This window comes from Cannabis sativa, chromosome 6, assembly GCF_029168945.1.
Source record: "Cannabis sativa cultivar Pink pepper isolate KNU-18-1 chromosome 6, ASM2916894v1, whole genome shotgun sequence".
NCBI classification, from domain to species: Eukaryota; Viridiplantae; Streptophyta; class Magnoliopsida; order Rosales; family Cannabaceae; genus Cannabis; species Cannabis sativa.
In genome coordinates, this window is record NC_083606.1 from 3711341 (window position 1) to 3726808 (window position 15468).

The 15468-nt window shown below is 28.4% G+C and overlaps 1 long non-coding RNA gene across 1 annotated transcript; it reads left to right on the top strand.

The window, feature by feature from the left end:
• The first annotated feature begins 6879 nt into the window (after positions 1-6879).
• On the top strand, positions 6880-7603 carry LOC115714520 (uncharacterized). The gene is made up of 2 exons (XR_004011075.2): positions 6880-7210; positions 7301-7603. It is a non-coding gene; the product is annotated as an uncharacterized LOC115714520 (long non-coding RNA).
• The last annotated feature ends 7865 nt before the right edge of the window (positions 7604-15468 follow it).

Consider the following 15468-nt stretch of genomic DNA (forward strand, 5'->3'; position numbering starts at 1 on the left):
TAAAAAATAAACACTCAAAATCTTACATACTTGATGTTCTTCAAAGATTTGATCATTTTGGTCGTTCGAGCCTCTACCTTAAATGGTAGATGCTTTTTTTTTTTAAAAAAAAAAAAAAAACTAGAACCCTCTGGTACATCACATTCAATGGACCTTCCCTTTTTTCCAATACCTTTCAACCTCAGTTTGGTATTAGCTTGAACCTAAGCTTTGTTGCTCTTCTGAGGAGTTTTTTAGTTTTCTTAGGAAGCTTTTTAGCAAGTGAAGGGGAGTTCGAACATGACCTTATTGTGGCTATTTATACAGTTGGAAAATACAATCGGTTGAACAAAAATAGGAGATCGTGAGTAGAGAGAGGTTAAAAATGATAGATGAATCGTGGCTGAAATGGATATTGGGAAAATGCAAGGGTTAGGGCTTCAACTTCAACAAAACTATCCAGGGAAGAAAAGAAAGAAAAAAACTAGGAAGAGAGAGAGAGAGAGAGAGAGAGAGAGAGAGAGAGAGAGAGAGAGAGAGAGAGAGAGAGAGAGAAATAATTATGGAGAAATAGAGAGTCAGAACTTAAAATGGGAAGGGGGACAAATTGAGTGTGATGACATCATCAAGTTAGTATTTTTGTAAATATAAAACTTTTGAAAGTTTAAAAAGGTAAAAAATATTTTGTAAAAATGTTTAAAAATACGATTGGGATTAAAAATGTAAAAAAAAAGCTAAATATGACACATAGTGTAAAAATCTCTATATAAATTATTTCATAAATACTCGACATTTATAAAAATGTTTACAAAATTACGGGTCTACCGTATTCTTTAACTTTGTTAAGATTCAATTTTCTTTTTCATAATATATAGAAGGTTGTTCTATAAAAAAATATTGTTTTTGTGTTGCTACTACAAAAATAGCTTTTATGAATTTTTTTATTAACAAAATTACCTTATAAAAAAATTTATTAGCAAAATAATTTTATATGGTCGCAAAAACGATCATGAATTACACTATGCGACTATAAACGACTATAAATTTATAATGTGCAACCATCATGGTCGCATAAAGTAAATTAAGTGAAGTTATTTTGTAAATTATTTTAGTATTTCATATTATTTGTTTGATAAATTTTATGCATTATATTATTTTTCTCCAATGTGAAATAGTAAGTAAAAAAAATTAACAAAAAAAAAACCATAAAAGATAGAGATTTTTTTTTTTTAAAAAAAAATGCAATTTTAGGTGCATTGCTTAAATTTTTCAAAAAAAAAAACAAAGAATTTGAAAAATAATTATCAGCATATATTAATTGATCCTTAACCTAATTAGTTGGAACTCATAGGTGATCTAGGAAATATGTGTACCTGAAGCGAAAGAAAAAAAAAATATATTTAAAAGAGCAAAATATTTTAATATATAAATCTGTCCCAAATTATGCATTGTAAGATATAAATACTTAATTCAAAAAAAAAAAAAAAAATCAAAATGTAAAAATAATTTTAGGCTTGCTGGAGTGAGTACTGAGATAATAGAAACCCCTACGGTATTCTTCCTCGCTGGAACAGCCTTAATCGAGTAAAGATACTCGATTTCCACAGGTGTAGGGCACTTCCACTTCAGAATTTTATACAAGACCTTCAAATCGGCAAGGATTCTGTAGGAGATGGGATTTAGTTGGAATGGGGCAAGCCCGATGTGGTTTATGTAATCCTTGAAGTAGTCACGGAGGGGAATTATGGCCCCTGCACTGATGTGTTCAAGACTCCAGGCACCTATGCCAGTGGAGTCGCTGGTACTGGTCTCACTACTGGCTCCCTCGGGGGTCTCACTTGTAAGGCGCGCAGTGGGGGTAACAACTAAACTCACCAGCTCGCAGTGACCTAACTTGGCATACTTGCCCAAGTTCGATTCCACAGGTCCTCAGTATATCACCTGTGTAGCCTGAGATAGTTCGCACCTTCGATTCTATTACCTCGACCTCAAAGGTGACGTTAGGATCTTAGGGAGTCTTTGATGTACGTGGCTTGGGAGACATTATTTCAAAATCCAAGTCACCTGGTTCAAAAGCAATCGTGACTTTGGGTAAAAACAAAGGCTTAGCCAAAGGAATAAAGGACACACTGGGAGGTTCTGGCCAAGCTGCATCTCGCAAGAAACAACGTTCACCTTCGATGATTTCTTGGAAGAAGCGCCTGTGGCGACTAGCATTGTGTTCCTGATAGGCTCTCATTAAATGTTCCCTAACCCTAGCATCGTTTAACTCTAATTTTGATGTGGGTTTTGAAGGGTTGGGTTTATAAGGGACAAATGATTCTGTAGGAAATTCAATTTCCAAATCTTTTGGACGATAAATTTTTGAACTAGATTGGGACATTGCTGCAAGAAGAAAGCAATCCCAATCCCTGGAAAGAATTTTTATCAAACCTGAAGGTGGTGAGTTGAAGGTTCCGAAAAAACGTACGTATTGGCTGAACCCTAATGTTGACCCAAATACAGTTCAACCCTAAAAATTACTAAAATCAAATGAGATGGCGACGATACAAACAAATAATGCAGCAATTAACACCAAAAATGCAACGTGATAAGCATGTAAGATATCAAGAAGAAAAGCTACTTACTGTTTGAAGTTAGGATTTGGAGCAATAGACAGCTCTTCGGCATGCGAATCTTTGAATGCAGTGAGGATGTCTTTCAGAATGTGAAGTCGGAGGAAACTCGCAGAAAAAATGTCAAGAATAGGGATGGCATGCAAATTCTCGGGCAAACTCGATGTTGTTTCTTAACAAATAAGCTTAAGAGTTTCTCAGAATTTCTAAAACGAAGGAAATAATGCAAATGTGGTTCTTTTTTCTTACTTTATACCCTTGAAATCAGTTTCGTCGGATCAAAGAGACGTTTGATCCTACGGACAGAATTCAAAGTAGAAGTGGAAAAGATAGTCATTTAATGTTGATGTACCTCGAAACCGCAAAATTGCCAAAATTAGAAGATATGCGTTTTTTCAAAAGAAATTATGACAAATATACCCTTTGTAATAATTAAAAAGCACTTTTTATTAAAAAGAACCTTTTAAGGGGCAATTGTTATACCCGAAATTCGGCTAGCACATTAGAAGAAAACACGTGTCAAGCTGGGAAAAATACAAACCAAGGCACTTAATTATAATCACATTTGAGGTGGAATAACTCGTTAAAAGCATAATTGACAGAGTATATTTACAACTCTGATGACTGAAAAGTCTTATGCGAGATAAAGATATACAAACTGTTGCCTTGCGCATCAACGAGAAACCATGTAACTTCAGGTGTATAAGACAAGGCACTAACCTCGATTACGTGGATGAGATATATGAATGTGAAGACACATAGCGTATAATATGCAGTATACAAACTAAGTATAACAGACGGGTGAACCAAAGCAAGTGATAGCGAGTCGTCCACCTCGCCATAGGAAGACATGCACACGAAAAAGATTACCTCGTCACCAAAAATTGCGATTGTCAGATAGGGTGTTATGTTCCCAGAGTAAAAGCGACGAGATTTACATTATCAACCTTGGGAAGAAATAGGAAAAGCTCCAGCTCGCTACCAAGGTTATAACAGTGAAAACTTAACACAGTACACAGTATGAAACTTACACAATATTTTTAAAAAAATTCCACCCCACAATAAAAAGAAAAAAAATTAAAAATTTAAATTATAATGTAAAAACCACTTATACATGTATATAACATCATAATTAATAAGTCCAAATGGGAAATGTAAATCTTGATGATTTTTTTTTTTTTTGAAAAATGCATACCAAGTATTACAGTCCCACATTTTAATTTAATAATTATCTATTTATCTCTATATCTATAAATATGATATTTTGAGAGGAATGAAGTAATTCTTGTTTCTCAAACAAAATCCAATAAGCTCATCATCGTTAGGGGAAAAATGTCACTCAGAGAACTCATCTCCATTAATTGACACTCAAGTCATATATTTTTTCAAATTAAATAAAAAATCAATTAACAAATTTTAAAAATGTTAAAAATTAATTTCAACTATTAATAAGTAGGAGTAGCTTTTAAAAATGTTTGTACTACTAGAAACAATAATATAGAGTGATTTAAGCAGGAGTAGGTAGTTAACTGTGTGTGATTAGATTGAGTCAATTGATACTCTGTCATTTTCCAATAAGTAAGTGTTTTATTTAGGTCCTTAAAATCCAAAGTCCTTTTAACACCTATTTCCTTGTTTTGTTCATCAAATATTTTCTTCTTTGTTGCATTTCCATGCCATGTTCCACCTTTAACTTTTCGAGTCGACCTCTTTTTATTATTGATGGGCGGATATAAGGCTGTTAACTCATCTGGATGAAAGTCATTAATCGAATGAAGTTGTTGAATGTGATTAAGTGGGAGTAAATGAGGGTTAAAATTTTTATTTGTCAAATAAAATTGAAGAAGCTCTTGATCATTTGGGGAAAATATGACCCCAGGAACAGAAGTCATAGTCTCCATTGATGGTTGGTTAATTTGTTGTGTGTTGTGATTTGGATTGGTAGAAGAAAGAACCAGCTTGCTTCTTCCAATTAATATCAGTAATTAATTAAGTAATTAGCCACGTACTACTCTTCAGTCTTCACTTTCATTTTCATTTAATGTCTTAGTTAGTTATATATATATATATATAGGACAAAAACCCTCATTCGATTAGGAATAGGTTTCTTTTTCGTTAAGATATATTAAGTTTAAATTTAAATATAATTATCTTTTTCATAGAAAATATCTAAAACAACTATGGTTTGTATTCAGTCTGACCTGACCCATTTACAGACCCCTCTTGAATCTGAAATCGGCTTCAAGATTTACAGACACCTACATGCGACTGTTACAGTTTTTGATTTTTGTTCAAATTTATTATGCACTATTTAACTACTTCAAATCATCTGTAGCATTCAACAAAATTTCTTGTATTAATTAATACTTTCATATAATTATCAAGTTTTAATTTAGTTTAAATTCATGTATAATAAATTGTGAAATAATGTTACTATAAAAATATTGAAACAAATATAAAATTTGTCCGCTTAATAAAAAATATAAAATATAAAATTTTAAAATAACAAATAAAATTAAAATATTATAAATATGAACATTAACTTTGCAGGCGCATATGCATAATAAATTTATTTTATTAACGATATAATTTAATTGTGCTCAATTATAGCAAAAAAAAATAACATTTATATATTAATCTAATAGAAAAAATAAAGAATATCTAAAGTAAGCCTCTAATGCATCCTCTAGGGATAGTTTGATACTTTGAACTAGTTTTCAATATAGCAACATGAGACGAAGACGGTAATAGATTATTATTACTGTTTTTATTACTATTACTGTTACCGTTAACAACATTATTGTTTCGCGATAATGGTAATGAAAAAGATTGATCATTAATAGAAGATAAACTCAAACTCAAGCCATTCTCCTCCTTGATGTTCCGATCATCATCATCATCAGCATCATCATCATAATCGTCGTCGTCCAAATAATCATACTTCGAGAAAGGTGGCGTCGAGAGTATTTTCGGTATTCCAGGTTGAGACTCCCACTTAAATGGAATTGCAATAGGCCTTCTAAAGTTATCTTTGTCAAAATCTGATGATGTTGAGTTTGACCTTGCCATAATTTTCTTCAAAAATTCTGGATTTGTAGATTGTAAAATTGAAACCGAATCTACCCTTTCTCCATTTTTAGTTTTTTTATGAAAGTGATGATTTTTTGCCATGGTATTGTTGACAGAGATGGCTTTGAGTAATTTTTAAATAAAAAAACTTATGTTATTAATTAGCTATATATATAGAATCAGTTATAATAATATATATTTAATTAGTTAATTAATATTATTTGAAATTTCGTGATATTTTATTATCAAAAACACATTTGAAATTGAAGAGTATAACATCTTTTTCTCAAAATTAGTTTATTTTATTTTAAATATACTTATTTTGCTCAACCAATCGAGCATGAGTGCATTGATAGAATATTTTGGAGTCATCAATTAATTTTTGAATTAGCTTTGTTTCAAAAAAAACAAACAATAATTAAAAAGATATTTAAATCATATCATATATCACTAAAAAAACATGATAACTTTTTTAGTCAACGTGTTTAGATATAAATTATTATTAATTTTATTTTAGTTACAAACTAAAATTATATTTAGTTACTGATTTTTTGTGACTAATATTTTAGTCCTTTTTAGTCAAATTATATATAAAAAAAATTATAGTGTATAAAAATTCACTACTACAATTTGGACTTTTAGTGACATTATTTAGTGACTCGCACTTTTGTGCGTGTCACTAAAGAATTAGGATTGATTTTTAGTGACACGCACAATTAGACTCTAAACTTTCAATATTAGTCTCTTATAATGTGTCTCACTAAAAATATGAGGTGTCACTAAAGAGTAATACCCATAATTTTTTAACTTTTTTTTTTTTAAAAAATATTAATCTATAGTGACACGCCAAACGCGTATGGGTAAACGTGTCCCGACATGCTAAGCATGTCACTAAATCTTTTTCAATTTTAATTAATATTTTTTTTAAGAAAATATTAATCTATAGTGACACGCCAAACGCGTGTGGGTAAACGTGTCCCGACATGCTAAGCGTGTCACTATATCATAATCTTTTTTTTTAAAAAAAAAAAAATAACAAATACAGCTGTAGTCATCAATAAATAAATAAAAAAAATAAAAATAAAAGGTAAGTTTTATACCTAACCATTAAATATTTTTTTTTGGAAGAAAAAGAAAAATAATACAAATAATAATAAAAAGATATATTTATTAGGGTTTTTTTTTTTTTGAGATAAATATATGTATTAGGGTTACATATTATAACTTATAGCAAAATAAGAAAACCCCATCAGCCGTTCCTGCCGTTCCTCTCTCTTCGTTCCTCTCTCTCGTTGGCTGCGTCCAACACCGCCCCAGACGCACGACTTCCTCCCACACCAGCGCCTCCCTCTCTCCTCCTACACACCAGCGCCTCCCCCTCTCTCGCGACACAGACGCACGACAGCGCCTCAGCCAGGCCGTTCGATTGGGTTCCTCCACCGAACATAAGGGCTTCGAAGAGATCGACCCAAGCGATGGCTGGGTCTTCGGCGATTGACAGCTTCAACGGAGCTGAAATCCGAGATCTTCGCCCCGAAAATATTCAGGTACCCACTTCCTCTTTTTCATCTTTTTTTTAGATTCCTGCTCAACTTTTATTTTTTTCTTCTCATCTTTCCTTTTATTTTTGTGTATAGATCTCTGGTATATGGTGTTCTCTCTTTCTCTCTTGTTGAATTTCTCTACAAACTATGGTGGATCTCGGGATCTGTATCGATTGGGCTCAAAAATGGCCGGGCTTGATGAGTTAGTTCAACTGTTGCAGATTGTTAGGGATAAAGATTGGAACTTGAATCAACTAAGTTATTTTTTCTGTTTTTTTTATTCAAATGCTCATGCCCATAATTATGGGTTTACATTGTTGTTATATTTTCTTTTAAACAATTATATATTTTTTTTGTTGTTGGAAATATTATACTGTAATTTATTTTGAATTTCTATTTCTGTTTATTCATTTAGTATAAAAACCTTTTGTTTATTGTATGTAAGTATATAGGAATTTGATTAGTTATTATAGCATTATAAACACCATAAAAATTACTTTTAGTTTTATTTAAAAAAAAAAAAGCTAGTATCATTTTTTTTAAAAAAATAAAATCTGGTATCAATCCAACCCACATCTGTTTACAATAAAATTTAATTAAATAATATATAAAATTAACAATTATATATATATTTAATTACTGTTTTTAAAAAAATAATATATTACATTAATAATATAAATTATTATCAATATATATAAATAAAGGAAAGCACAATAGTGATGACATGGCAGTTTCTATGAAATTCCTTTCCCTTTCTTTGTTTTCTCATATTTTCACATTTTTTTTTTTAATTTTTTAGTTACTTTTCTTTAATAAAACCTTTCATTTTTTTCATCTCACCTTATTTAATAATAAGACCTTCCATTTTTTTCATCTCACCTTATTTAATAATAAGACCTTTCATTTTTTTTCATCTCACTTTATTTAATAATTATATATAATTTAACCTTTAAAAAAGAAAATTGTTCATTTTCTAAATGTACATTTAAATAATAATAATAAATATTTATTTATTTAATAATACAAAATTTGAACAAAAAATCTTTCCTTCTCAGTTCTCTCCAAATGTAAGTTATTAAAATAATAATGAGTAAATAAATAAATAATTAATGAATAAAACACAGAAAATTGTTCATTTTCTAAATGTATGTTTTAGACAATAATAATTAATAAATCAATATTTATCTATATATATATATCTATTTATAAAGAAAAACACAAACATTATGATGTGGCAATTTGTATGATTTCTTCATCCTATTCTTTGATTTCTCAATTTTTTAATTTTTCTAATTTATTTATAATTTTATTTGTTATATATTTTTAAATGATCAAGGTGTCTTTTCATTTCTATAACTCACACAATTTATGATATTCATTATTACTATATTAATATTACTAATTCTTAAATGAAAAATAATTTTTGGTGTGCTACAAATAATATTATGCCCCTATTTATATATACATATTTATCTTAAACTATTATAATAGAAGATCAATTTATGAATACGAATAGTCATTCTTAGGATTATCTATATATATAATCATGCATATATATATATATATGATATGAGGATTGTGAAATGGAAAGTCAAAAGATTAATTCAATGCTTTAGATTACTATTTTCAGGTTTTTTACTCTCTTTCAAATAAAATACTCATAGTTGATAGCTTTGATTTTGATTCATTTTCTCTAATGTAATATATCAATGAAATTTTAATATAATCATGTTTAAAGGTATGGAGCGGATATGAGGTATTTTTTTTTATTTTCTTCTCAAGATATAATCATGTTTTTCATAAACAAACATAGATTGATTTTCTATGTTGAGTTTTATGTTTTTTTTTCTTAATTTTTTAATTATTTTATTATATCTATTATAACTAAGTAATCTATGTATTTTCAAAAAAAAGTAATCTATGTAAATACTAATTGACTAAACAATTTTATTTATATATTTACACATATATTATTTATTGATTAGAAACCCTTAGTCTTGAAATTGATTTATTTTCTCTAATGTAAAACATCAATAAATTTTCAATATAATCATGCTATAAGGTATACTTCCCTGAATCTATTGAATTTAATGTTTATTTTTTTTTTTATTTTTTTCTTAATATATCATTTAATCTCCATTTTTATGTTTATATATATATATATTCAATTATGAAAATATACTTTTATTCATTGAGTTATATGTTGCAAGTAGTTTTTCACGGAATAAACATGAATAAGTTTATATGTTGAGTTCTTTATTATTCTTTTTTCTTAATTTTTTAATTATATATTATATAATTTAAGTACACCTATGTAATTACTTAATTTAATATATAAATATTATATATTTATTATTTAAAAACCGTTACTATACCAACAATTAACAATATGTAACTTATGTAATTACTAATGCACTATGTTACTAATATATTATAATTTAAGTAATTTAACATAGTTTACCATCTTTTTACAAAAATAACAAATTATGTTTCTAATTTTAAAGTTGATATTTTATTTATAATATACACATCAAAATATTAATATATTATAAATTATATAACTCAAGTGGTACAAAAATAAATTAAAATATTAAAATATTATTAAAGTTAGGTCGAACCCGCGCGAAGCGCGGCTTAGTTCCCTAGTTTATAATATATAAAATTTAAATTAAAATAATTAAATATTATTTTTTAAAAATATTAATAAAAATAAAAAAAGATATAGTGACACTCGATAGGTGTTGCTGTTACTTTTTCAGTCTGACAAAACTTGACTTTATATGTCTATAGTGACGCGCAGAAAGTGAATGTAAAAATATTCAGTGACATGTGTGGAGTGTCACTAAAAACTGCCTTTCCAGTCACCTTCATTAGTGACGCGCGTTGAAGTGTCACTAAAGAGTTTTAGAGTTACTTAATGTGTGTCACTAAAACCCATTTTTCTAGTAGTGATTAAATATTAGGGTTTGGTTGGAATTAAATGATTTATTTCAAAATGGCTTGTTAATTAATTTGTTTGGCTCGAGTTCAATGGCTTTGTCTGCCCCTTCATTGTTTGTGGCCATGATATTAAAATATTAAAAAAAAAATAAACCAATTATATAGCTAAAAAATTAAATATGATATAAATATTTTATTTCAAACTATATTTATCTTATTATATAAAAATAAACCTATGATTATGAACCATAGATTCATACTAATTAATAGTATTACATCCTTAGACACAAGTAGTATTAACCCTAACCCTACGATGATGGTTAAAAACTAAAAGAAGAAAAAGACCCTAACTATTTATATAATACAAATCTAAAAGAAACCCTTGAGGTATCCCTCAAGTGTTCGAAGTAGCAGATTTAATCATGGTGGCAGCCACCGCCTGCGTGCAATAGTGAAAAAGATGATTTGGTAGATGAAACCACTGACAACGAAGAAGAACACGATTCAACAAATGACATGGAACCATCAAAAAATGACACATCTAACTCTTTTGCTTCCTCATTGTTATCATTATTATCTTCATCATCATCACCGCCCTTCACCACCGCCACCATTTCAACATCATTATTATTTTTATTAGTAACCACGTTATTTTTCTTGGCCAACCACTGTCTTAGATCAAAACTCATCTTTTTTATTATTTTCGCGAACACTTTCTCTGTTGGTGAATGTTTTTCTAGGGTTTTGTTCATTGTGTTTCTCTCTATTTCCATTGTTTCTCTATGGTACTAATTTTCTATAATTTCAACATTAATTGTAAAATATTTGGTTATTTTAATTTTTTTTTTAATTATGTTACGTATTTGTTGGAGATGCTTTGTTTATATAAATTAACAGAAATTTTCAAACTACATATCTTTTTTTTCTTTTAATTTATTTTTCGGATGTTTTTTCTACTCTTAGGATAATTATTAATTAATGGTTTTTTTAAAAAAGATAAAAGATTAAAAAAAAAATTCTAAACGCAGTCAACCAAATGATATGTAATTAAAATACTGTTAAAACAAAACCATATACTATAGTACTATATACCAAATAACGTAATATACTAAATGATAAAAAAAAATATAATTGTTCAAAAATATATATAAATAATTTATTAGACTTAATATTTAATTAGACCAATAATAATATTCACATAGAAAAATACCCATAGTGCCTCTTAGCATTTATTTTAAATTTTATACACAATTTTTTTTAAAGAAAACGTTAATAGTATTCTTTTATAAAAATAAAAAAATAAATAGTAACATGACAATAAAATCGATGTTGGAGCCCATTATTAACGTAACATTGACCAGGTCAAATGTAAATATTAGTCAAAGTACATTAATATAAAAAGTAATGGGGATAATATATTACACTTACCATTAATCTTTTTCAAAATATCTTAAAAATGTATGTCATTTAGTCATTTCTACTTTCTAATAATTTAAAAGATTGACTATAAAAGTGCAAAATATTAAAAACATTTGAGTATATATTTATGTATTTACTCAAAAAAAAAAAAAGTGCAACACTTAGAAAGATTAATTTTTGATGAAAACACTTGAGTATATATTTCTGATTATACTTAAATACATATGTACATTTTTTAACAGTAATATATAAATACCTTCTGTCTCTTTTAAAATTTAGGTAAGTATATAATCGTTAAGTGTTATATTGTAATGAACATGAAGTCTAACTTCAATTCTATTTATAAACATATTTTTTTTTTAAAAAAAATAAAAGTATTATATTAACATCACGTACGTGGTATTTATATTAATATTTAAAAATTTTAATTTTTAAATATGTTAAAGACTTTTTTTTTTGATAAAAAAATACATTTGGACCAATTAAAGGTATCACGTGACACTAACATATCATAGTTATTGTCGATTTCAAAATTTTAATTTCTTATCATCAATTCTATTATGTTTACTGAAACTTTTAGGAGTATTAAACAAACATAATAATTGAAAGGAAAAATGAATCAAATCAAGAGAATATGACACACACAAAATGAGCATATAATTAAAGTTATTCAATGTATTCTTTCCTAATGAGCAAATCTTTCATATTATGTTGGACCTGTGCTTTGTAAAAATTATTAATTCGATCTTTTATTTTGTTAAATGATAAAATGAATTCTATATTTTTAAAAATAGTAAAATAAAATGGGAGTGAGTCGAGTGGCTATTTCCAAAGATGGCTCTACAATGTGTACTTCTGATGTTAAACTTCCTGAAGATGGCATTGGTAGTCTTGTTTGTCTTAAGTTTTGGGAATCTGATTCATTAAATAAAAACTTTAGCTTGTCTACAATCGTTTATGAACCTCACAGGTTCGTACCTGGCTCAACTTAATGATTCTGATTATATTGCATATGAAAAGTTTATTTCATTGTAAATGTTTAATTTCTTATTTATATGTAAAATATATGCACATCTTGTTTTACAGGGATGCTGGTGTCTCTTCAGTTGCTTTCCATCCTAGTCGCCGAATGGCTGTTAGCACATCAAATGGTGGCGACTTCAAGGTATGTTTTGAAATGTTGCATTTTTTTTAATGAGAACCTTCTAGCATGATACAATTTAATTTTGTGATGTTGCAGATATGGGTTTCTCATGATGAGATTAAGAAGAGTTAAGAATTCTGGTTGGCTGTGTCACTCTGTGGGTTCCTACAAGTATGTTCTTTCTTTGCTTTATTCTATATTTTATTGTTAATTCTGCCATTGTGTCCTTTGTGTGTATTTGTAGCCAATTAGGTCTCTATCGTTTGCTGGAAAGTCAGACTATCTTGTAACTGTGTCCGGAGGTTCACAACCACAGCTGTCAGTATGTAGTATGTCGAAACTCTCTGTATCTTGGTCATACAAGCTTCAAGTAGAAGGTAAAGACACAAGCTCTCCAATGATAATATGTAATTATGTATTGTGTGTGTGTGTGGTACTTAATATTGTTGTTTTTGTTTTTTGTTTTCTGTAATGAAAATTATTACAGTAGAGATAATACTTTGAGATATTGTAATTTACATTATTATTCTGTAATGAATTTTTTGTATTCTTTTTTCTATTGATTTACATGGATGAAAAGTAACAAACAATAACAGCATGAATGATTAATTTCTTAGTGATTACATTTCAATAACAATAATAAAGTTTAAAGAAACAAACAAATTAATAAGATCGTCTACTACATTAAATTTCATTCCCTTTGCTTCTCTATAATCTTGTTCTCATTGCGATTGGTTAGCTTTTGTTTTGTTAATAAATTGCCAGTTTTATCAGCGGAATGTTCTTGTTGTCTTGCTTCGAATTGATGGTCGGTCATAAAAACCCTTCAATACTACATCATAACGGGAATTCTTTGGCTTTTGACTTGGCCTCTGTTTCAAGATAAGTGTTTGGAGATGTGGTGGAGTTCACTAGAATTCAGGATAAACCAGGGACCAAATCTGTATTCACTCGGACTGCACAACTCTCGTTCATTAATGTCCCTTGTATTGTATGTTTCTTTGTTCTCCATTCTCTTGGATAAAGTTTTACAAGTTGTATTTACTTCTTTACTTTTTACATGCAGTCAGTGGGTAGAGAAGAATGTATGTGAAGAGTTCCAGTGGGCTTGTAAATATGGAGTTACATGGCTGCAAGGAAATCATTATGAGAACTTGACTGCTCAGAAAATGGAATGTGTAAGTTTTGTTTGTATACCAAGCCCAACAATGAATGAGTACAAAATACACAAAGCAATGGATTTCTTAAGATATGGTGTTTTGAGGAATAACCGCTTTAACGGTCTTCTACAACTTATGTCAAGCTGTCTCAGTCGACCAAAGCCAATAAATAAGGCGATCAAGAAGATTGAGGCACAAACAAATTAGGAATTAGTGAGAGTTTATGAGGGTTGCAAAAGAGTGTCTTGTGTGTTTGATCAAGAGCTCTCATGTGAGATATGATGTAAACGTAACTTTTGATTCCCTGTACTTCAAATTGCTGTACTGTTCTTGCTGATTGATCAATAAAGACTCAGGACAAACTAAGTGTTTTCTGCCCAAACTAAGTGTATCACCATTCTTGGTTTGTGTCTTGTAATCTGTCTAACTCTTGGTTAATTAATAGAATTAATCCCTCTTGCATATCTTGTTTGTTGCTGAACTTGATGATATGTATTTGTGATTTTGTGGCTGTAGCTCATTTGCATTGCACAATCAAACACTAATTAAACAAATATGATAACTCGTGTTATAAAAATTTAAAGGTTATAATTTTAGGTCTTGGCAGCATGAGTTGTTCAGTTCATAGGATGTTCAGTTTAATAGTTTTGTCTTAATTTTACTTTCTTGAATAGCTGAGTTTATGTTTTGGTAATTAATTAATATATTTGTTCATATTTTAAAGTTCACTTTATGGTTTACTATTGTCTCTTCCCCTTAATATCATTTACTTGATCAAATTTTACAAATTCATAGGACTTATGATGTCTACTATTGGTTATAGGTTTGTTAGATCTTTCATGTAAGATATTGCTAACATTTTTTTTGCTTATGTTTATTGTTATATATGTGTCTAGGATCCTGTTATTCAGCCTCTGGTGGACAAGATAATAAAACTTTTCAAGGGTTACTTTCAAATTTCTTAGGCAAACCTCATTAAATCAAATAATATTGATGGAGGAAAATCGGACTATAGGAATAAAATTTAAATAAAACTAACATTGTCTTGGCTCGACAATACAAAGAATCTATATCTTTATATATTAAAAGTGCCTATCTAACGGCATTTCTTGGTTTAACATTCTTGGTTTAACAGAATATACTTAAAAATAAAAGAATATTCTGTTAAATTTAACGATTTAGTTTGATCTCCCGTTAAAAAATAAACCCAATAATTAAACCCAAAAAATTAAACAATCTTTTAAATAAACAATCTTTTAAATATTAATAATCTCTTTTTAAATTAAAAAAATTATCTTAGCCACATATCTCTCTAACAAACCTATCTTGGGAGAATATTAATAATTTTTTTATTTATTTTTTAAAAAAGAAAAATATAGATAAAATATTTAGAAAAGATAATATAAAAGAAGATTGATTGTGTTGGCTTAGAGATTTTCGGGCTTGAGCTTAAAAAAATAATAAAAAAAAAAAGATAAAATAGGCTGTAATTAGTATTTACCTTATATGTTTGTGCTTATTTTTAGTTTTATTTTTAATTTTACCACCAAGAGGAGAAGGTTGAAAAATATTAGAATATGAAAATATTATTGGTGCTT